Source organism: Schistocerca gregaria, chromosome 5 (assembly GCF_023897955.1).
Source record: "Schistocerca gregaria isolate iqSchGreg1 chromosome 5, iqSchGreg1.2, whole genome shotgun sequence".
In the NCBI taxonomy this organism is placed as follows: domain Eukaryota; kingdom Metazoa; phylum Arthropoda; class Insecta; order Orthoptera; family Acrididae; genus Schistocerca; species Schistocerca gregaria.
This window is the reverse complement of record NC_064924.1, coordinates 657,768,322-657,794,013: the sequence shown is the minus strand read 5'-3', so window position 1 is coordinate 657,794,013 and position 25,692 is coordinate 657,768,322.

Below are 25,692 nucleotides of genomic sequence, written 5' to 3'. Positions count from 1 at the left end.
CACATAGTCCTTTGTTTCTAACTGGGAAATCAAATATCAGTTTCATGGGATGTTGTCTTAAAATACTTTTGTAGTTCCTTAACAATGAGTTATTAAAAAAAAATTCACCCACTGTTTCACCCATTTAGCGGCTGAATTCACAAAAATGCTCAAATACGTATTTTTTATATCTCATCGAGAAATCAAATACCAGTCTTCGTAGTTCTCTCTTCAAAACGTCTTAATACCGACACATTTCCGAAACACCTTTCTGCTGTGCGCTGCACTGGACTGTCGTAGGCAAATAATGGCTGAACCTGAAGTGCCGGCGAGCGCGTCGGCGGCTGCCTAGCGCGGATTGATTCTCGCGCCGGTTGTGAAGTGTACCCGGTCCCACTCCAAATTCTACGACGACCCTTGATGACCTAGGCGCGATGTACCTAGTGTGGTAAGTTGATCTTTTCCACACCCCTGGTTCGTTTCAATACCTGAAGGTGCCCGAGTGTTGAAGTTCGGATCTGGCAGCACTCAGCGATGTGATACAGTTGGAAGACAGTCAGTTTCTCCATCACCAGATGGTACGTGGTGAGCAGCATGAAGTTCACCATCTTGAGCACGTCTTCAGCTAGCCCATAAACTATCCTGGAGCATTTAGAACACAGGTTTCCGTACACTGTTGGCCATTAAAATTGCTACACCACGAAGATGTCGTGCTACAGACGCGAAATTTAACCGACAGGAAGAAGATGCTGTGACATGCAAATGATTAGCTTTTCAGAACATTCACACAAGGTTGGGGCCGGTGGCGACTCCTACTACGTGCTGACACGACGAAAGTTTCCAACCGATTTCGCATACACAAACAGCAGTCGACCGGTGTTGCCTGGAGAAACGTTGTTGTGATGCCTCGTGTAAGGAGGAGACAAGCTTACCATCACGTTTCCGACTTTAATAAAGGTCGGATTGTAGCTCATCGCGATTGCAGTTTATCGTATCGCGACATTGTTGCTCGCGTTGGTCGAGATCCAATGACTGTGAGCAGAATATAGAATCGGTGGGTTCAGGAGGGTAATACGGAACGCCTTGCTGGATCCCAACGGCCTCGTATCATTGGCAGTCGACATGACAGGCATCTTATCCGCATGGATGTAACGGACCGTGCAGCCACGTCTCGATCCCTGAGTCAACAGATGGGGACGTTTGCAAGACCACAACCATCTGCACAAACAGATCGACGACGTTAGCAGCAGCATGGACTATCAGCTCGGAGACAATGGCTGCGGTTACCCTTTACGCTGCATCACAGGCAGGAGCGCCCTCGATGATGTACTCAACCTCTAACCTGGGTGCACGAATGGCAAAACGAAATTTTTGGGGATGAATCCAGGTTCTGTTTACACCATCATGATGGTCGCATCCGTGTTTGGCAACATCGTGGTAAACGCACATTGGAAGCATGTATTCGTCATCGCCATACTGGCGTATCACCCGGCGTGATGCTATAGGGTGCCATTGATACGCGTCTCGGTCACATCTAATTCGCATTGACGGCACTTTGAACAGTAGACGTTACAGTTCAGATGTGTTACGACCCGTGGCTCTACCCTTAATTCGATCCCTGCGAAACCCTACGTTTCAGCAGGATAATGCACGACTGCATGTTGCAGGTCCTGTACGGGCCTTTTTGGATACAGAAAATGTTACACTGCTGTCCTGGCCAGCACATTCTTCACATCTCTCACCAATTGAAAACGTCTGGTCAATGGTGGCCGAGCAACTGGCTCTTTCACAATACGCCAGTCACTACTCTTGAACTGTGGTATCGTGTTGAAGCTGCATGGGCAGCTGTACCTGTACACGCCATCCAAGCTCTGTTTGACTCAATGTCCAGGCGTATCAAAGCCGTTATTACGGCCAGAGGAGGTTGTTCTGGGTACTGATTTCTCAGGATCTATGCACCCAAATTGCATGAAAATGTAGTCACAAGTCAGTTCTAGTATAATATATTTGTCCAATGAATACCCTTTATCATCTGCATTGCTTCTTGGTGTTGCAATTTTAATGGCCAGTAGTGTAATTGATAACGTTGACAGGTTTGTGAAGTTTTTCGTGGAAATTTCTGTAGTGTGTAGGCAAGTCACAATGCCAGAAAATGTAGAAAAATGCAGGAAGACTTGCGAAATGTGTGGAAATAGTCCCTAAACGTAATCAAATGTATGAAATACGTATAAATAGGTAATTACATGATTGCTGATCAATCACTACAACTAAATGTATAACAGCTAGGAATATGCATCCTGTGCTATTTAAAATGAAAGAGGAATCAGGGAAGGCAGGTCTCAGATTTATTGGATGAATTGTAAAGAAAAAATTTTCCCCTCGAAATACTTTGCTTGTAAAACCAACATTAAACGGAACCTTCAGTTTCGGTCATCAGTATGGTTTACTAGATGGGATTAACAAAGAAACTGTAAAAGTTCCGGAAACGATCAGCACATATTTCGTCAAGGGTTCTCCGGTTGAGCGCAAAAGGGTCGCGGAAATATTCGGTTCCATTAGAAAAGACACGCCGGACGCCATGGAGAAATATCCAGTCCGTTCAAAGAAGAGTCTGTCAACTTATTACTTCCTTCCACATAGGAGATGCGAAATGAGCACGATGGGAAAATCAAAGAAATTCGAGATCATACAGTCTTATCGCGCAACATTTATGAAAGGAACAGGAAAGGGGGAAGACTAAGAGAAGTACCCAGAACTGTCTAAGTATAGATGTAGAGGTAAAAGAGAGCAATTTGCATTTTCTGTACTCAAGCCATTATACTTTATTTCACGTAACGCATGAGACAAGACGATGTAAAATGAAAAATTACAGGCATCATAAATACAAACTGATGCTGATAAGGTTTCACTTCATGTAGACCGTCCTTTCTGCCCTGTGTGCGTCAGGATGTCTCATGACACAGAAGTAACATTCCTGTGTCGATTAGAAATGCGATTAAATTTTCTCATTCTTTCTCTAAAATAAATGTAATAACTTTGCCATTCATGAAGAAAGAATAGTTTCGGCAATTGAAAATTTACACAATACCCTGTAATGTTGTGCAAGGTGTACGGAGAGTCTTACTTTAACATCTCAGCATCTCACTGAAATCAAGCCCTTTGGGTACGGAGCATCAGCAAAGTTCTGTTGTATCCATACGTAAATCTGAATCATCCTCTTCCTGAATCTGAGGATCTAATGACTTCCATTACCACGCTATCACACAGAACACTCAAGGTAGTGATCTATAGTCACCGAAGCGATACGAATTAATAAATGTGAAGTAAATGTCATTAATAGAGAAATATCAGTAACAACATACGATAAAGTAAGACGTCATACTGGATCATGGTGAAAGAGACTGAGATGCGAGCGCCCTCTTTCCTCATCCTCGATGCTTAGCTGAGGATAGCAATATGGGGATGCCTAGCTGCTGTTAATTAATGGCAGCCCAGGAGGACGTGACGGTCAAACTAAGATAAATAAGAAAGCGGTCCCACCCACACCGAACGACAATCGCCGAAGTCCGATGTGAGTGTGGTTACAGTAAATGATAGGAGCATCCTGTCACCTCGGTGCTCCTAGTATAAATTATACACGACGTCTATAGGATGTCCACCCATTATTCACATGATTTATTTTACGACCGTCACAATCATTATCTCTTTCATCTATACAGTGCCACTTGTAATTTCCGTAGTTATCACTCAGACTTGCTTACGCCCAGTTACTGAAACTAATGTTTTGATTTCTGGAAGTTGTAAACGCTCTCTGGCACATAATGACACAATTAGCCCAAGTGATAGCGTGCATATTACAGAGAAATACTGAAGACTCGCGGCAGAGTCTTCGTAACTTAGTAACAGTTCCACACAAGAAAAAGCCCTCGAACTATTTCTGTTAGGCGCATCTCTTATTCCTTTTAGCATAAGGGGAAAATATATCTACTTCTACGTCTACATGTACATAGATACGTAGCGAGTCACCGTAAGGTGCATGGCGGAGGGTACTTTGTACAATTACTTGTCATGTCCGATCCTGTTCCACTCGTAACTGGAGCGAGGGAATAAAAGACTGTCTGTACGCGCCCGCATCAGGTCTAACTTCTCGTATCTTATCTACGTTATGCGTGTGTATGTTGGCAGGAGCGGAAATTTTTTGGCAGTCAAATGCCGGTTCCCTAAATTTTCTCACTAGTTTTTGGCTAAAAGAGCGCCGCCTTCCCACCACGGATTCTCATTTGAGTTTCCGAAGCATCTCCGTAATATTTTTGTTCGAATCTAACGTTAACAAATCTAGCAGCCCTCTTCTGTATTGCTTCGATATTTTCCTTCAATCCGACCTGGTATGGATGCAAAACACTCGAGCAGTACTCAAGAATAGGTTGCACCAGCGTCCTATATAAGATCTCCTTTACAGGTGAACCACTCTTTCCTAATAAGGGAAAATATATTATGTAAACATCGTTCCGCAGAGTTTTTACCAGTGAACCAGGTTGCCACTGTACACATAGATGGAAATGTTAGACCCTGCAAAACGTTATCCGACGACATATAAGATGTAGCTATAGCTGGCTAGCCAAAATAATGACTCCAAAATTGTTGTGAACCTCATGTAAGATGACAGTCCTAGTCAAGTGTATCAAGCCAGCGAGCTGGCCTCAACATACGACCCTGGATGTAACGAAAACAACCAAATCAATCGCCAACTGTGTTGATACACGGAACCATCAGCCTGACTTGACAGAGAACAATATAACTTCAGCAAATCATGCCATGAAAACCCTAGAAATCACGTCTGATACAAGATTCTGGAATAGCATGATGGGAACTGACGAATTAATTAATAAGTGAGGAAGCCTTGTGAGACAGAAGGGGATGGCCATGAGAAATCAACACCGAAATTTGAATAGGCGAAACGATTTTAAAATCTGATTACAACTTAATTGCTTGTCCTCATCCTCGGCGCTCGTTCTTTCCTTTATTATCCAGATATTACCCTACACAGCAGTGATAATAACAACTACACAGAAAACCACTTTCCAGTACTTTCAAATATGTTACTAGCTACACTTACATAATGAAGTAAAAATGTAATTTGTTCTTTTGACCCAAGAATGAGAATGTGAAAAGTTAACTAAAACATAAACTGTGCCCGTCTCGCGGGACACTGTCAACAGCGTGACAACCAGTTAGATACTTACACTAACGCGTTAACGTAATGCCATGACTTAAATGACTGGAGCGCCGTTATTTTTTCTACCCACGCATGGCTAACAAGTATATGTACCAGAGTGAATATAAAACAGGCGGTTTCCATTTTATTATTTTTGCACGGGGTTGCCTCGAGTAAAGACGTAACACACGTAAAGCCATCAAGAGGAGAATTTCAGCAAAGGCCATAGAGGAGGCAAAGAGGCGAGCGTGTCGCCTGTGCTATCACCACCGCGACACGAGCGCAATTTTCTCGTGCCGTGGCAGCGGGAACACGGCGGAGGGTGGGAGGAGCGCGGGCTTCTGCAAAAGGAGCTTTTTGCGGCGGTCTTGCTTTGTGACTCGCGCAGGAAACGCAGAAGAAGTGACGTTTCTGTAACGATGAAGTACTCTGAAGCATAAAGATCCAAAACAAGCACAACAGCTTCAGCTAGCTCAAACGCTGTAGACTACAGAACATGTCCTTCAAGTCAGTCAGAAGTACCGAGCGAGCTGCCACAGTGGTTAGCAGCCTGGACTCGCATTCGCGAAGACGACGGTTAAAACCCGCGTCTGGCCGTTTTCCGTGATTTCCCTAAAACGCTTCAGGCAAATGCTGCGATGGCTCCTTTGATAGGGCACTGCCGATTTCCTTCCCCATCGATCCTTAATCCGATGGGATCGATGATCTCGCTTCTTGGTTCCCTCCCACAAATCAATCAACCAACCAACCAACCAACCAATAAGTCAGAAGTGTATATTTAGAAAAACGCACGGTGTCTCACAGCCCGTATTTGCCGTAACTATATTGGCAAAATATTAGTGACCAGAGGACCCGTGCAAAATTTTCGCACTTCTATAGTTTCAAATAATGACAGTATTTGGAAAAGTACAGTCGTTAGGATGAGGGTGGTTGTGGGAAAGAAGAAAAAACACCTTTAAAAATGAGTCGAACGACTTGAAATAATACACATGAATTTCTGATACGTCCTTGTGTACACACATCCATGTGTTCAAAACTGTTGATGGTGTTAGGACAGCAACCAGCCAAAAATTTACTTTCAGTTCCTTTATTCAAAGGGTATCGTTACCGGTTTCGAATCGTTGTGATTCATCCTCGGACGGTTTACACGCTTTCTTTATGATACGTGGTGTGTTTTTTACAGATTAATTGTCCTAAAATATAAGTAATACATAATTATAAACACGCCACACACAGATGGTTGAGTCACAGATTTTCGTTGCATGTGGCTTACGTGAAACGTCGGTTTAGAGTGTTTGTTTTCACAACATTCGTGCAACAGGTGTAAATGCATTCCCACTGCATTCCTATTGTTGCACACGTAAATTGTTCTCACTGAACACTTTAGATTTGTCACTAAGAAGTTTTCTACCACGCACCAAATGTTTTGATACGTACAAAGAGCTTACAAACATATGAGTGTCACAGATGCTATGATATATCGTAACATTTGACGATGATGTCGTATGTTTGGAAAGGATCATATATTCATTTACGCAATTGTAATGCCTTTTACACTAGTACAGAGACATTGAATTTTTGAGTTGATATTTTTAAATTAATTATAAAGTTTTTAAAATATATATATACATATATAGAACTTATAGTTAAAAGAGAATATTATTTAATTACATATAGCATCATGGGAATTATAGTAACATATAAAATTGCTCTTTATCTGCAGATATGTGTACTAATACTACTTGCTTTGGAGGCTGGAAGGAAAGGGCTGTTAGCTAACTCTGTTTGTTCGTTAAGTATATAGTCTGGGGTGCTGTTTTTGTGTGTGTGTATTTCTAATTCTTCTAATATATTCATAGTGGCTCCTTTTTCTGCTAGATGCAAAAATTTTAAGTTGTCGTCATTATGTATTATTTATATTTTAGGGCATTTAATCTGTAAAAAACACACCACAAGTCATAAAGAAAGCGTGTAAACCGTCTGAGGATGAATCACAACGATTCGAAACCGGTAACGGTACCCTTTGAATAAAGGAACTGAAAGTAAATTTGTGGCTGGTTGCTGTCCTAACACCATCAATATTTGTCTTCAAACAACAGCCACGGTCTCCATCATGTCATCATATGACAAAATTGCATTCAAAACCGTGTTTTGCATTCGGATGGAGATGAAATCATCTCTAAAAACCTTCACGTACCGTTCTGTAGTCACTGTGACATCGAGAAATATCGCAGCGATTATTCCGTGATCGGACGTTGAGGGTGAAGAGAGTTATCGATCGTGAAATGCGGATTCTCGGCCCCGCAAATGCGCCAGTTTAGCTTATTGACGAAGCTTCGTCGCTAAACCAAACCACACAGCGCATACTAATTACCTTCATGCCCCGCGACCAACCGTCCATTTTGAACGTCCTAATGCAAACCCTTCAGAAGTTGTGACGATTTTCTTTCATACAGTACAATAACTGTCGCGGTGTGTGAACTACGCAAGCCACTGCAGCACACGTGGTGGACTACGTTTACCGAATGAACAGATGTAAGTGGCACGAAAAAACCTGCAGTAATACTGAGGCTGGATTGACCCTTGTTAATGACAATCACACAAGATGCTGCAACTGGTTGCCGTTGACGTCGAGCGCTGTGCTCGATTTATCAGTCTGTAAGACACGCTTAGCAGCTCGGCCTAAAGAAAAGCGGCAGTAACGTTTTCATTGTTCTGCTGCAGTTCATCGAGTGTGTGAGGACTATGGGTAAACCTCACCCTACCCCACGTAGGAATCACAGATAAATAGAGATCAGGCGATCGGGTCAGGCAGAAGTTTGCACTGCTTCCGCTGATTGTCCTCTCCCTATCGAAAAACTCATGCAGTGGTGATGAGGCTGTCAAGGAGATTTCTGTGTTGTTGCTCCGTCTCGGTGAAAATATCCCTACTTTAAGGATCTGATCCACATATGGATTAAACTGTTTCTAGACATACCGGTTTGCGTTAAAGTGGTGAAAGAATATTTTTACGATGCGGGCTCCAAGACATTGGTCACCGAACATCAAACCCGTGATTGTTCAAAGGTTCTTCAAAGTAGGAATGTGCATTTTCTGGTGCATAACGGCGCATATTCTGTGAGTTCACACGCTCTGACAGGCTGAACCAGGCCTGAAGAAAAACTGAAGACCCAAACATCCTGACTGCACTACACTCAGTAATCACCGGTCAAACTCAATACCCAAAAGTTCGCTTGGACGCAACAGTAAATTTGTAATAATGCAAATGCAGGTCTTTTTTCATAATTCTTGGACACGACAGTATCATAATTCCCACTTGCACCGATAAATGGCGTTGAGATTTCGTCCGACTTTGTTCCAGGCGTTTTATCAACTTGAGCAATGCTTTCTCGCTTAGGGATAGTTCTTATTTACTACAGAGACTGCTTCGATGCCTGCTTTCATTGACTGTTGAGTTGCAAAATTTGCTGGTGATTTTGCGGAGACGCTTCCAGTCTTAAACTCTTGCGCAAACAACTCCGCACACGTTGCCCGTGAATTGTTCTTCGCATAACACTCAATAACGAGCACGTGCTATTTTATCGTTAACATCACTTTGTGTTGCATTCAGTTGATCACTAAAAGCGTCTGCTCTTCTCGCTCATTCAGACGTGATGACACAGATAAATACTCGGCGCAGGCACGTGGCAGCAGGTGTAATCGCGGTTTCCAGCATTTTATGTGGCGGGCAGTTCTCTTCATTAACAACGGTCAACTTTGCGTCATTCTTAAAAATCACCTGTTCTATTTGCGGACGCCGTGCAGAAACGATAATCGTTTTAACGCATTTGAACACTTTCGAGTATGCTAGAACTTCTCAGATTTCATTGCCATTGTCATTGTGCAATAACAACTTGAAGCATAAGCTACAACTGCAATCACAGATGAATACTGTGTGAAAGTGCACAGTATGATCGGCAGCTACACGTGTTTCGTACTATTTGTGACGACATTCATGTTAGAAGGAAGAGTACGGTTCATTTTAGATGAAGAATTAAATATGATGAAGGTTTGTGCAATGCGGTTCCCACATTTGTTGGATCTTGGTTAGAGTCCTCCCTAGGGCAGGGGTGCAGTGTTGTTTTTAGTAAACGTTAGTTTAAGTAATGTGTAAGGCTAGGGACCGATGACCTTAGCAGTTTGGTCCCTTAGAAATTCACACACATTTGAACATTTTAGTATCAAATTGATTTTTGTGTACAAATTTGCTTCGGTAACGACATCACAACACGTCAAAAATCAAACATGGTGAGGCGAGGTCCATTTGCCGGAAAGGTTATAGTCTGTGTTTTCTCCGAAGCCAAAGATATTTTTCTTATTTTTATGTTACAAGGTATGCACAAAAATAGAGAAATGTATCATCCATCAGGAAAATGCACATACGCGAAGTTTCAAGAGTTGAAAGATTTAGATATTTCAGACTTGAACTGTAGGAACATAACATTTATTCACCAGATTTAGCGTTTTCTGATCTCCACTTAATAGCACAATACGATAAATTTTTGACTGAAAAAGTGTTTACTCCAATGGCGCGTTACAAAGAATTCGTAAATGGATAGTTTGCTGATTTTCCAGAATTACACTCTAGATTAATTTAAGTGGTGGCAAGTTCTATGGGACCAAACTACTGAGGTCATCAGTCCCTAGGCTTACATGCTACTTAACTAACTTAAACTAGCTTACGCTAAGCACAACACGCACACACCCAGGCCTAAGTGTGGACTCGAACCTCCAACGGGGGGAGCCGCGCGAACGATAGCAAGGTGCCTTAGACCAAAAGGCTACCCCCGCGCGGCCACACTCTAGATTGAAATGTAATCACCAAAATAACTTTTGACAAGTACACTGACCAGAAATAGAACATCGCAAAACAATTGCAATTTTAACTTAAAACAATACTGCACTGTAGTGCCGTGAACGTTGCAGTTGTTCTCCACAGGGATTGTGGCAGAGTGAAATATTGAGTTGGCTGTAGGACGTACGTGGGCAGTAGTTAACAGAAATATTTGCTATTGTCCGCGACCCGTGTTCGATTCCCGGCTGACCAAGAAGTATGAATGTGTTGGGACAGTTTTTCATAATTTTCATTTCGCTGCAGGAGGGATAATTCGGACTGTAAGCAAAAGCTTTACTCATATGGAACGCACAGTTTTGTAGCGACATACTCGATGGCATCAAGTGCAAAGGGCTAAGCACGAATCAGAGAAAAAAGTCACAAATTTCTAATCAGTAACATCGAGGTGTTTTAGAACAACAAAATGCCACACACCGGTGATGTTACTTGGAGTGAGTTCGAAGAACCGCCTCATAGCAGATGGCTTGTACTGTTAGTACCATTTGACCCTTAGGCGCTTAAGGAAAGGCTACTCACATATTATAAAAATTGATAAAAATATCCAGTCAGGTTTTTAATATTCATCATGTGGATGAAACTCATTTTTTGCTGGCGTGTGCTTCCAAATATACACGTAATTATCGACATATCTTTTAATTGATATTTTTTACCTTAATCTAAGTTATATTTCAACATATTAACATCAGCTACTTGCTTTTAGATAAGTGGAATTCGATAAAATATTACAAAACTTAACAAATTAGACTGCTTTCATAAGTTATGGTAGCGAACAGTCATTGTTATTCGAAATGACATCGCGTTTGCAGTTACTCTCGTTTCCAGTTTGGGCCTACATTCGAAATAGCCAACGTGTTGCAACGCTAAATGTCTTCTATCTGTAAAGGAGCGTCGTATGAGGTCTGAGAAACTCGTGAGCCGTACGTGCCATGACATCACAGTGCCTCGCCAAAGCCGATAAACCTTTAACAATAGAAGTAGCAGACTCTTATTTGACGGCTATTAAGATTTATTCCCGCGGCGGCGCTGCTTTCGCCAGCGTCCTGAATCGCTGACTGTAAATCTCTCTTGAGAATCAATAATGCGATTCTCTGTACCGTCGTCCGCTCGAACACATATGATATATTACCTCTTTTGTTGAAGTGAATTTTCATTTCTGTGTTCCCTTTGCAGCTTGCGAAATATTGCCTTCGTATTTTGTATGTCATCATAAAGCCTAATAACGAGCTGTGAATGTAACAACCTAGTTTCTCATCAGTTAAATCCGTTCTAACCTTCGTGTGGAGGGAAGCGCTTTAAAATGGACTGTCTCGAGTAAGTGGGACATCATAACTATGTTAATAAAAAAAACACATATTTAGACTAAGAGGAATCGATATCTCAAAGAATAAATGTAATTTGTTCCGATGGCATCGTATTTCCAGCAAGTGAACAAAGAGAACTGAACTGGGTGGTGTAATACAAATGTGTTATGAAAAAGAAAAGAGGAAAGAAAAATATAATTGCGAATTATTTAAGATAATACGAATCCTTACACGCCAGCACGACGGATGAGCTAACTCCTGGCTTAGCTGAAGACACCAGACACATGTTAGATACTGTAAGACGTTCAAGCGAATAATTGTCACATACACGCTACTTTAGCCGTTGTGGAACTTACTGTCACGTCAAACAGTTTTTCTGTAGGGCCAAGTTACCAAAACGAAATTGCTCAGAAATGTATGAGTTTTATTGGTGCGTGGTCAGATGACAAACAAAGGTATGCCTTTAGATTACTTTAATTTATTCTAAGTCAAAATAGTTCCCGTTACCGTAGGGCACGCTAATGATAAAAACTTGAGACGTGGAACGAAGAATTGTCAGGATTACTGATTAAGTGCGTATTTCAGGGCGAAGGGCTGGTGGGGCTGCAAAAAAGACAAAAGGAAAGCCGGAGAAGCTTGAAGGAATCATGGAGTGAAAAAATTAGAAGACATGGATCTAGAACAACTGATAAATCAGAGAACAGCACAGTCAACTAGCAACCACTGTTCGAAGGAAGTAGTTTACCACTTAACTATGAGACAGGTAGGCCTCTTAACACCCGCGTCGCCGGCCGCGGTGGTCTCGCGGTTCTAGGCGCGCAGTCCGGAACCGTGCGACTGCTACGGTCGCAGGTTCGAATCCTGGCTCGGGCATGGATGTGTGTGATGTCCTTAGGTTAGTTAGGTTTAAGTAGTTCTAAGTTCTAGGGGGCTGATGACCACAGCAGTTGAGTCCCATAGTGCTCAGAGCCATTTGAACCATTTGAACACCTGCGTCGCGCACCTGCGACCTCCCTTTCGTCAAGTGTGCCGAATCTAAACCACATTTTTTCACTGTATCTGCGATATGAAAGCGTACATAATTTAACAAGCATTCGTTCTTACTAAAGGACACAGAAAAGCGAAAATCGTCAAAATCTTTTTGAAAAGCAATGACTTGGTCAGCAGGCTTGCAGTCTCCAACCGTCTGACCGATTTGTATCAGCACCAACCTTCACCAGCGGTACGCAAAACGCTAAGGAATACGATATGCCCCCAAGAAAATGGACTTACTACTGGCTGATCTGCAACTGCGCCCGCTACTTGTTATTACGCGGTCGTCTCGGTCGCGATGGAAAAATTGCATAATGGCTAGGATTCGAATGGGCTATCTCTGAATCGTGTAATAGGATGATTTACCAGCTCCGATAAGGAAGGTGGTAAGAAGAAGATGATGATGAAGAAGAAAAAGACGAAGAAGAAGAAGAAGAAAAAGATACATAAACAAGGTCTATTTAAGCTAACTTCCCATAGTAAATAAAAAAAGAACTGAAAACTTATTAGAAACTTGTCCTACACACAGGTACCAAATCAAGTCTAACAAATCAAGGAAAACAATTTAATGAGTAATTAGCAATCACCGATTAATTAGTGGGTAACTAATAACCCCGATATCCTTAGCAGAAGAGTCGCAGGGGAAGCCGAGTCGGGTCGGGCGCGATGTTCCTAGAGCTGGATAAATTCTATGAGTTCACATAGACACTTATCGTACGCTGTGTATGACAATCCCCGAAAGGGACTCTGTGTATTCTGGTGCTGCGTGAAGTCAGGTTGAGTAGCATTGTTGTGATAAGACAACTAGAAAATGATAGCCTGAGTCTGATTTTAAAAGTTTCTACTACTATGAAAAACGTCGTTATTGAATTTATGAAACATTTTTTCGTTGTTGTTTTTTTTTACGGACCGAGCTCTCTCCTAATGATAAGCATCTTCCAAGATCACGTGAATGTTAAAATGGCACTATGCATCCTAAAAACCGAATGTCCTGTAGACAGCTGTGTCAAACAACGTCTGTATAGAATGGATTTTTGTTTCTCACATTACGACAAAATCCTCAATTGTTTTTGTTGTGGTTTTCAGTCCTGAGACTGGTTTGATGCAGCTCTCCATGCTACTCTATCCTGTGCAAGCTTCATCATCTCCCAGTACCTACTGCAGCCTACATCCTTCTTAATCTGCTTAGTGTATTCATCCCTTGGTCTCCCTCTACGATTTTTACCCTCCACGCTGCCCTCCAGTACTAAATTGGTGATCCGTTGATGTCTCAGAACATGTCCTACCAACCGATCCCTTCTTCTAGTCAAGTTGTGCCACAAACTCCTCTTCTCCCCATTTCTATTCAATACCTCCGCGTTAGTTATGTGATGTACCCATCTAATCTTCAGCATTCTTCTGTAGCACCACATTTCGAAAGCTTCTATTCTCTGCTTGTCCAAACTATTTATCGTCCATGTTTCACTTCCATGCATGGCTACACTCCATACAAAGACTTTCAGAAACGACTTCTTGACACATCCTCAATACGCACGCTAAAACTGTTACAAAATTTCACCTGTAAACACTTTCTATACTAAGCTGCCTGTTGAAGTTACATTAGCGTTGTACATTATTTACTGTTACCATGTCCCAGAGAGAATCTCTGGCCACGAAAATGGGAAACAGTGGGTGACAAGTGAGATCTAGAATACATATATTTGATGGAAAAGATGCTTTAGATTAATTACAGCCCTGAAATCGTTCCGTTCGTTCACTTTCAGTGTCAAAAATTAAGAAAAAACAATAGTACGTCCAAGCAACACTGGTGTGTTATATGGATTGGATTCCTGTCTATTTCATTTAGTTTAGTAGATTTTTAATATCATATTTATTTCTAACACAAAAATTTTGGATCACCATGCACCCTGAATAAAATGCCATGAAATTATGCCACTGATCTAGAAAAGAGGAATTTCAACTGCAAAATGAAGTCGGTCTATCTCCTCTGTCTCTCTCTCTCTCTTTCTCTACACCCACCCATCCACCCACCCATTATCCATATTACTTCTGGTGTCACTGTCTACTTCGTTTAGTGTCCAGCGTGTTTCATTCTAGGGCATATTGTCGGAGCTAATATTCATTTCCAAATCTTCTCTTCTCTTCCCAGCTTCCGCCCCCTTCCACCCACTTTCAGCAAGGAACATTCGCACACAGCCACGGCATTGTCTCCTCTACACACTAACAATAACCTTACATAACTTGGATGATTTTGTCAACCTATTCTTTAAATACTTAATCAAGGACTCTCTTCTCTGTTTTCCAAATCCTATCAAACAGTATCGCCAGAGTAATTGGCGTTTTCTACGAGCTCGCTCCATACTTGTCTAACCTGTTCTTACATTTACTTGGAGGCATTTAGGGAAACGACTTAAAAGCTAAATGTAACGTGGGCAAATTGAGACCTGAAACGAGCTCCTCTACATTACGAGTCCATTGTCTTAAACTACTGCTCCCCACAGTACTACATATTAGCATACAATGCTGTCATGGTGTAATTTCTTAATTTACATGTACGAGGGTGAGTCAAATGAAAACCTTAAATTGTAATAACAAGTCGAAATTTCGCGCCGTTATCGTGTAAGTTGGTAAGCGTGCTACAAACAGCGTGCAGAATGGCCTGTAGGTGGCAGCATAGTGCAGATGCACCCATTCCGTCGCAGTATCAGTGTAAAGATGGCCGCCCCACTTGCGACTTGCACCAGGGAAGAACAGCATTCTGTTATTCGCTTTTAGCCTAGTGAAGGTGTGAAACCTATTGAAATTCATCGACGAAGGAAGGTTCAGTACGGTGATGCATGTTTGTCACTGCAGCAAGTCTTCGAATGGAGGAGGAAGTTCGCAAATGGTGTAACTTCAGTGGAAGATACTCCTCGTCCAGGTCAGGCACAACGAGTTGTGACTCCACAGAACATTGCAGTAGTTGAAGCCGTAGTGGAGGAAAACCGCCAAGTGACACTGAATGACATTGCAGCATGTTTACAGATTAGCCATGGTTCAGCACACCACATTGTGCATGATGTTCTCCAGTTTCACAGTGTCTGCAGGATGGGTGCCACGGCAGCTGACTCCTGAAATGAGAGAACGACGTGTTGATGCTCATGAAGAACTTCTTCGGCGCTTTGAACGAGAAGGTGATGGCTTCCTTGCAAGAATCGTTACTGGGGACGAAACCTGGGTTCACTCCCACCAACTAGAAACGAAGAGAGCGAACAAGGAATGCCGCCATTACTCATAACTAAAACCAAAGAAGTTTCGAACAGAACCATCAGCAGGGAAGGTTATGCTGACTCTCTTTTGGGACGAAAAAGGCGTTATTTTCGAGCATTACAAGCCTAGAGGCACCAGTGTCAACAATGCATCATACACAGATCTCCTAAAAAAATCATCTGTGGCCTGCAATCAAATCAAAGCGACATGGATTACTGTCACCAGGTGTCCTTTTGTAACATGACAATGCAAGGCCCCACATTGCCCGTACAAAAGTTGCAACCTGCATTTTGAGTGTCTTCCTCATCCAACACACTCACCAGATCTTGCCCCAAGTGATTTCCATATGTTTGGATCACTCAAAGACGCAATGGGAGGAAAGATGTTCCGTTCTGATGAAGAGGTACGCCACGCGTTGCATGTGAGTAGTTGCGCGGACTACCAAGAGAATTTTCTTCTTAAGAAATTTATGCACTTTGTAAGCTCTGGAGGACTTGCATTGAGCGTGGGGGAGATTATGTTGAAAGGTGATACAGTTTTGTACCACTTCTGCACAATAAATAAGATTTTAAAAAAATATTTAAGGTTTTCATTTGAATCACCCTCGTATGTGCAAACAAAGTCCGGAAGGGAACACAGAGCATCGGAGAACAGTATCTGCTATGTCGGCGCTTAAGAAGGGCTAGGCTCTAAATCAGTGTCGCTGCATACACGACCACTCAGTAACAATAATTTCTGCGGTCAGAAATATCGCTATTCTCTTAAAAAGTACAAATAACTGAGAAAATAACAGTATTTTAGCACACCCAGCAGCAGGCTTTTTACTTGAAGAGTTCCTGATTATCTGCGCACATAGAATTTCTCTTGCTCTTCGACAAAGAGAGTGATTACCGTGACTACCGTTTGGCAGCCAACTGTTCCCTGTTTGCGCGACTGCTGGCTGCCGGTCGCACGGCGCGCGGACAGCGGTTTCTGCTCGCAGAGCGTCATCAGCATCGACTCCCCCTGCCTGCGGGCAGAGCGTCCACTTCATTACTGGCACGCGGACGAGACAAAAGCGGCGGCCGGATTGGCTCAGATATTAGCTGCCAGTCAGAGCGCGCCGCACCCCTTCCTCCCCATCTGGCGCGGCCAAGTCCCGACGAGGACGCAGGGCGGGCGAAACGTCGCCACATCCCTGATACACCACAAACGTCCGCGTACCATAGTGGTACAAACGCCATAGTCTCCAGTTCGCAAATTTGTCAAATAATTCGCTGGAGCTGAATTCATATTTCGGGCACCTACTTAGATTGAGGACTTCCGTAATTTCCTACATTGGTTAAGGCGGATATCGCGATAATACCTTCGAAAATATCACAGCAGAACGCCTTGTCCGACCCTGTTCCGTAGAATATTGTGCTGTGTCTCTAATGAACTCAAAGTCGAGGGATAGTTAGATAGTAACTTGCCTTTCTTTTTTCTTTTTTTCCTTTTTCGGTTTTCTAACACTACGATGTAAAAATTTTCAAGATATAATGACGTAATCACTGGCTGGTTTAAGCAACACCCTTGTACTATGTTCGGACGGAACACCTTCTACAGGTACACTACTGGCTATTAAAATTGCTACACCAAGAAGAAATGCAGATGATAAACGGGTATTCATTGGACAAATATATTATACTAGAACTGACACGTGGTTACATTTCCACGCAATTTGGGTGCATAGATCATGAGAAATCAGTACCCAGAACAACCACCTCTGGCCCTAATAACAGCCATGATACGCCTAGGCATTGAGTCAAACAGAGCTTGGATGGCGTGTACAGGTACAGCTGCCCATGCAGGTTCAACACGATGCCACAGTTCATCAAGAGCAGTGACTGGCGTATTGTGACGAGCCAGTTGCTCGGCCACCATTGACCAGACGTTTCTGATTGGTGAGAGATCTGGAGAATATTCTGGCCAGGGCAGCAGTCGAACATTTTCTGTATCCAGAAACGCCCGTACAGGACATACAACATGCGGTCGTGCATTATTCTGCTGAAATGTAGGGTTTCGCAGGCATAGAATTAAGGGTACAGCCACGGGTCGTAACACATCTCAAATGTAGCGTCCACTGTTGACAGTGCCGTCAGTGCGAACAAGAGGTGACCGAGACGTGTAACCCATGGCACCCCACACCATCACGCCGGGTGATACGCCAGTATGGCGATGACGAATACACGCTTCCAATGTGCGTTCACCGCGATTTCGCCAAACACGGATGCCTCCATCATGATGCTGTAAACGGAACCTGGATTCATCCAAAAAAATGACGTTTTGCCATTCGTGCACCCAGGTTCGTCGTTGAGTACACCATCTCCTGTCTGTGATGCAGCGTCAAGGGTAACCGCAGTCATGGTCTCCGAGCTGATAGTCCATGCTGCTGCAGACGTCGTCGAACTGTTCGTGCAGATGGTTGTTGTCTTGCAAACGTCCCCATCTGTTGAGTCAGGGATCGAGACGTGGCTGAACGATCCGTTACAGCCATGCGAATAAGATGACTCTCATCTCGACTGCTGGTGATACGAGGCCGTTGGGATCTAGCACGGCGTTCCGTATTACCCTCCTGAACTCACCGATTCCATATTCTGCTAACAGTCATTGGATTTCGACCAACGCGAGCAGTAATGTTGCTATACGATAAACCGCAATCGCCATGGGCTACAATCCGACCTTTATCAAAGTCGGAAACATGATGGTAAGCATTTCTTCTCCTTACACGAGGCATCACAACAACGTTTCACAAGGCAACGATGGTCCACTGCTGTTTGCGTGTGAGAAATCGGTTGGAAACTTTCTCATGTCAGCACGTTGTAGGTGTCGCCACCGGCGCCAACCTTGTGTGAGTGCTCTGAAAAGCTAATCATATGCATATCACAGCATCTTCTTCCTGTCGGCTACATTTCGCGTCTGTAGCACGTCAACTTCGTGATGTAGCAATTTTAATGGCCAATAGTGTATTAACCTATATTTTCAGCAAGTAATGTACAGTGCGTGGCGGAAGGTAATGCGTATTAACATTGACGATTTCCTGCCCTGCTTCATTTCCATGTGTAGCCAGCAAAAACGTGCCTGTTATCCACACTATTGTCTCTCAGCCCTATTATTCTTCTACATGGAAGCAGAACTCTGTATTACCATAAATTTTTAAACAATGTCACAGGGAACAGAAGTTCATCACCAATCAGATATTGTCAGGTTTCTTCTCTCTCTTCTGCACGTTATCTGAGAATAATGCTATCGCAGTGGTGCCATTCATTAAACTAATGATAATCTTTACGCGTCTCCGTATGACGGCCGCGTGGCAAGACTTTGCTGCCGACAAATGCTTCATCTGTGAAACACTGTGATAGTCCTGCCGATTGCCAGATAAATGCTTCGTGGGTATTTATCGCAATAGTGACCCTCTCACGCACCCAAGGGCCACACTCGTTAACACATGTCTTGAAGTTTCTTCGGCCAGTTTGTGTGCTCTATTATTCGAAAAATCTAAGAATAAATATTCGTGGAAGTACGTTGATATCAGCCGACAATGCGGTACAATGTCGACTGCCTTTTGGAAATCTTGTAAGACAGAGAATTCTTTCCAATTTGCGTCATCTACATGGAAGATACAGCATGCGAGTAAAGCAAACTATGTTTCACACGAGCGGGTTTTCAAGACTGGGTGCTGATTCTTTCTTAAAGCAATACCTCATCGTTAGAACACAAACATAATCGACAATCCTGCAACTGGTCTTTCATTTTGCTGCCTCAATCCTTTCCAGAATCGTGGGGCGTCCACCGCGCGAGGAATTCTCGCTAAATATGCGCTACTAAAGGGGCTGATTCCGCAGCATGTTCAGTGTAAAATGCATTAGAAATCCCGCGCCGCGCGGGATTAGCCGAGCGGTCTAGGGCGCTGCAGTCATAGACTGTGCGGCTGGTCCCGGCGGAGGTTCGAGTCCTTCCTCGGGCATGGGTGTGTGTGTTTAGGTTAAGTAGTGTATAAGCTTAGGGACTCATGACCTTAGCAGTTAAGTCCCATAACATTTCGCACACAATTTACAAAAAAAGAAAAAAAATCCGCAGTTGCGCGGTGCCTTGTACACTTTGGCTGACCGAACTGTTTTTCAGTACTAGAAGCACGTATTTCAATAAGTGTCATTTGTCGACGGTATATGGCTGTCAAAAATTGATTCAATAGTTGCCACTAAACTTCCTCTGCCGGTTTCTGTACATTCTCTTTCGCAGCGAGGTGCAGCAATCTCTGCTCTCACAATATCCTATAAATGGTACCATTAAACCATGATAGTATTGCAGTCTTTTACTACATTACTTAGCAAATAAAGGGCGTGGCAGCGTTCATAGTAGGATATTAAAAACGCGCCATCAGGCAGTAACTGTAATTTATTTCTTACCTTTTATATCAATTAACAGTTAAAGGTATGCCATTTACTAATGTGTAAGTCATTGTCCATTGCGTCGATTACTTTTTGAATATGATTCCTATCAAATGATGCCCCCACATTCATGTAAGTGGCGTTGGAAGCTTTCCATAACTCGGCGTAACTTATTCGCTGGGACATTGCCGACGGCAGTTCTGATACGATCCTTCAACTCAGGAATGGTGGCAGAACGTATTCGCAACACTTATTGCTTCAGGTAGCCCCAAAGGAAAAAGTCTGCACATGAAACGTCAGGTGAGCGAGGCGGCCACGAATGTCACCAAAACGGGAAATTACTCTACCGGGAAATCCAGAATGAGATTTTCACTCTGCAGCGGAGTGTGCGCTGATTTGAAACTTCCTGGCAGATTAAAACTGTGTGCCGGACCGAGACTCGAACTGGGGACCTTCGCCTTTCGCGGGCAAGTGCTCTACCGACTGAGCTACCCAAGCACAACTCACGCCCCGTCCTCACAGCTTTACTTCTGCCAGTATTCGTCGCCTACCTTCCAAACTTTACAGAAGGTCTCCTGATAGAGCACTTGCCTGCGAAAGGCAAAGGTCCCGAGTTCAAGTCTCGGTTCGGCACACAGTTCTAATCTGCCAGTAAGTTTCTGCCGGGAAATGTCTGTCGCAAGAAATCCATGCAAATTCTAGGTGTATGCTAGGTCGCTCCGTCTTGTTGAAACCATAATTGTTCCACATCCACATCGACCATACCTAACTAGGGAAGAACGGAGTCTTACAGCATCTTTAGGTTGCGTTCACTGTCATCCTCAAAGACGTAAGGGCCAATAATGCCACACCACACTGTGACACGAGAACTGTGCAAGAGCTCTTGATGTACAGTTCGTGCGGGTTTACATGAATCCAATAACGCATATTCTGCTGTTCGAAATGCACGTACCGACCTCACAATGGTCCATCCATCTGGAACTTTCCCATGTCGTCCCAAGTCGAAATGTTGCCGAAATAGACGCTGGGAAGCAATAACAGAGTCGTTACTCTTGAAACAACTTTCAACAGCAAAAGTAAGATGCTGTGCACTCTACCGCTCCGCCGGCCACAATGGCCCAGCGGTTCTAGGCGCTACAGTCTGGAACCGCGCGACCGCTACGGTCGCAACTTCGAATCCTGCCTCGGGCACGGATGTGTGTGATGTCCTTAGGTGAGTTAGGTTTAAGTAGTTCTAAGTTCTAGGGGACTGATGACCTCAGCAGTTAAGTCCAATAGTGCTCAGAGCCATTTGAACCATTTCTACCGTTCCATATCACTGTCACACTCGAAATGGCAGCTCATTAGTAGATGAATGCGGCACGAGCTGAAGCGCATTCCTGCAGTACGTCATTATACTACTCAAGTCAAATTACGTTATGAACACTGCCGCACCCTGTACCAGAGCTCCAAGCGCTAATAGAAAACACTGATGCTCAAATCATTACTGGCATTGAAAGCTGGCTAAAGTAGGAAATAAGTTCAGTTGAAATTTTCACGAAGAACATAACTGTGTTCCGAAAGGATACGCTAAACACAGTTGGCGGTGGCGTGTTTGTTGCTGCCAGAAGTAGTTTATCTTGTCGCGAAATTGAAGTAGATAGTTCCTGTGAGTTAGTATGGTCAGATGTCACTGTTGGCAACCGGAATAAAATAACAATTGGATTCTTTTACCGGCCTCCCAACTCAGATGATACAATTGCTGAAAGGTTCAAAGGTGACTTGAGTTTAATTTCAAACACGTACCCAACTTCAAATGGTTCAAATGGCTCTGAGCATTATGGGACTCAACTTCTGAGGTTATCAGTCCCCTAGAACTTAGTACTACTTAAACCTAACTAACCTAAGGACATCACACACATCCATGCCCGAGGCAGGATTCGAAGTTGCGACCGTAACGGTCGCGCGGTTCCAGACTGTAGAGCCTAGAACCGCACGGCCACTCCGGCCGGCCTACCCGACTTCAAAAATGGTTCAAATGGCTCTGAGCACTATGGGACTTAACATCTATGGTCATCAGTCCCCTAGAACTTAGAACTACTTAAACCTAACTAACCTAAGGACATCACACAACACCCAGTCATCACGAGGCAGAGAAAATCCCTAAACCCACCGGGAATCGAACCCGGGAACCCAGGCGCGGGGAGCGAGAACGCTACCGCACGACCACGAGCTGCGAACACGTACCCGACTCACAATTATAAATTGTGATGACTTTAATTTACCTTCGTTGTTGAAGAAAATACATGTTTAAATCCGGAGGTACGCACAAAAGATTATCCGAAATTGTGCTAAACGCGTTATCTGAAAATTATTTCGAATAGTTAGTTTATGAGCCCACACGAATAGTACATGGTTGCGAAAACTCACTTGACCTCTTAGCAACAAATAATACTGAGCTAATAACGAGCATCAAAACGGATACAGGGATTAGTGATCGTAGGTTGTCGTAACGAGAGTGAACAGTGTAAATATACAGCCTCTCGCAAGACAAGAGATTCGTACCCAAAGACTGGAAAGTTGCATAGGTGAGACCGATATTCAAGAAAGGTAGTAGGAGTAATCCACTAAATTACCGGTCCATATCATTAACGTCGATATGGAGCAGGATTCTGGAACATGTATTGTGTTCGAACATTGCGCCCTAGGAAAATCCACCATATTCTAATTTCAAAACATGGTTCTAAAGGCAAAATAGTTTCTGAGATCTTATCGCAAGTGTTGGCGTGTCGAATTCGGGGACATTCTAGAAGCCGTTGTCGCTTGCAAAGGAAACTCCGCACGTCGCAGTGCGCCAAGACGGCGTAGCGATGCAATAACACGTCTCGTCACTCGCTTGGTTTCGCCTTTGTGTCCAGTAATAGAATTCACGGCGCCTTCGTACGGTTTCCCGGCACATTGTGCTCCGCTTCCGCGACGACGCTTGCTGAAACCAGCTCTGTTTCCACTTTTGTTTTGTAACCTCCTTTGCTACCGAATGAGAAATGCGTTGCGGGAATGTGTAGCCAGCTTTCAATACAACTGCTGTGTCCTCACTTTTTATTGAGTATTTACAAAACCGTACGCAAACACAACTATATTGATATCCATCTTGGAATGAAAATACTTCCATTACAGATTTTCCATTCTTAATTTAGACTGTTATCATTTTATCGTATTATTTTAAGCCTGCTGAAAGACTACATTTATGTAGTTCGTGGCCTTGGTGGATTCGCTTTCACGCTTGTGATAATGCAGTTCGTAGCATCCGTCTGAACAATGGCACGGTTTTTAAGGGGTTAAGTAGCAAGAACAACTACATCTTCTTTGTATGTTGTTTATACGCGACTTCTCGTTCAAAAATGGTTCAAATTGCCCTAAGCACTATGGGACTTAACATGTAAGGTTATCAGTCCCTTAGAATTAGAACTACGTAAACCTAACTAACCGAAGGACATCACACACATCACGCCGGAGGCAGGATTCGAACCTGTGACCTTGGCAGCCACGTGGTTCCAGACTGAAGCGCCTAGAACCGCTCGACCACAGCGGAGACTTCTCGTTCGCCGCATGAAAATTTCATTTGTCTGTTGCCTTTTCGTTGTTTCATAACACCCTAATATAAATCTCCCAACTGTGCTACAGTGATCTTTTCTCATCTTTTCCTGCATTAGTTTGTTATTGCATTGTATGTATTTATTTTTTGTCCTCTCACAGTTACATTCATCAAGTGCATTAATAGTGTAATTTTAGTTTCATAACACCCGTAACTCCAGTGAAACATTTCAATTCAGGCATCTGGATTCGTCTTCAGATTAAAGCTCTTCTTTCCCGAATTTCGCTTTGGTGCAAAAGCGTAAGTATCTCCTCATTGTGTAAAATATTATAGTTGTGTGCTTTCTACAATCTCGTTATAAAGTTTTTCTACATGTTCTTGAAAATACGGGGAGTTTAAATACAATTACCCTTATTGCGTTTAACGTCATCAAAGGGTCACTGAAAATTTGTTAGTAAAATTTTTCATTTCCGTTTTCTGTATTTCGCAGTTGTACGTTATGGCGATCTTCTGAGGTGGTTGGTTGGTTGGTTGGTTTGGGGAAGGAGATCAGACACCGAGGTCATCGGTCTCATCGGATTAGGGAAGGACGGGGAAGGAAGACGACCGTGCCCTTTTAAAGGAACCATCCCGGCATTTGCCTGGAGCGATTTAGGGAAATCACGGAAAACCTAAATCAGGATGGTCGGACGCGGGATTGATCCGTCGTCCTCCCGAATGCGAGTCCAGTGTTTCTGAGGTGGTGAACAAATCTTTGTATGTCATTTTAAATGCCTTGAAGGTATGTGAAGAGGAGGCTACTGACTGGTGTGTATGTGTAAGTCTACATGAGTAAATTCTCCATGACGGACGGAGTGGCCGTGCGGTTCTAGGCGCTTCAGTCTGAAACCTCGCGACCGCTACAGTCGCAGGTTCGAATCCTGTCTTGGGCATGGATGTATGTGTTGTCCTTAGGTTAGTTAGGTTTAAGTAGTTGTAAGTTCTAGGGGACTGATGATCTCCGACGTTAAGTCCCATAGCGCTCAGAGTCATTTGAACCTATAGTGCTCAGACCCATTTGAAACATTTTTTTAAATTCTCCATACACCAATTTGTTGATTAAGTCATCTTGGTACCAACTGAACAGATCAGATCAGCCAGAACATTATGACCACCGACCTACTATCGATATAAACCCGTCTAGGCGATAGCAATGTCACCTGGTAAGAAATCACTGCTACCGGCCGGAATGGCCGAGCGGTTCTAGACACTTCAGTCTGGAACCGCACGACCGCTACGGTCGCAGGTTCGAATCTTGCGTCAGGCACGGATGTGTGTGATGTCCTTAGGTTAGTTAGGTTTAAGAAGTTCTAAGTTCTAGGGGACTGATGACCTCAGATGTTAAGTTCCATAGTGCTCAGAGCCATTTGAACCACTTTTTAGCCATTTGAATGACTGCTAGAACGACACACGCGTGTAGTATCAATGAGCGTGCTGTTTACGTGTAGACTGGGGAAAGCGCGCGATCTGTCTGAGTTTGGCCGAGAGCAGTTTGTGATGGCCCTGAGGGTCGGCACTATCTGAGGAGTGCTGTGACGAATGCCTTCAACAGGTGGCGAAACCAAGGCGAAACAACGCCCAGACGTCATAGAGTTGCGCCGCCACTCCTCACTACATTTGTCGGACGTCGCAGGATGGGCACACTGGTAAAACAGGACGGCGGCGAACTGTGGCGAAACTGACATCAGACTTCAGTACCGTACAGAGTACGAGTGTGTCTGAACACACAGTGCACAGAACACTCCTAACGATGGGCCACCGCAGCCGACGGCCCATGTATGTGCGAACGTTAGCACCACAACACCGGCAACTATGACTGAAATGGGCACGTGACCATCAGTACTGGACGTTGGCAGAGTAACACAGCGTTGCATGGTCTGATGAATCGCGATACCTTCTTCATCATGCCAATGGGAAAGCGTGAATCCGTCGTCTTCCAGGGGAACAGCTCCTTAACACCCGTACTTTGGGACGGAGACAAGCTGGCGGCGGCTCTGTTA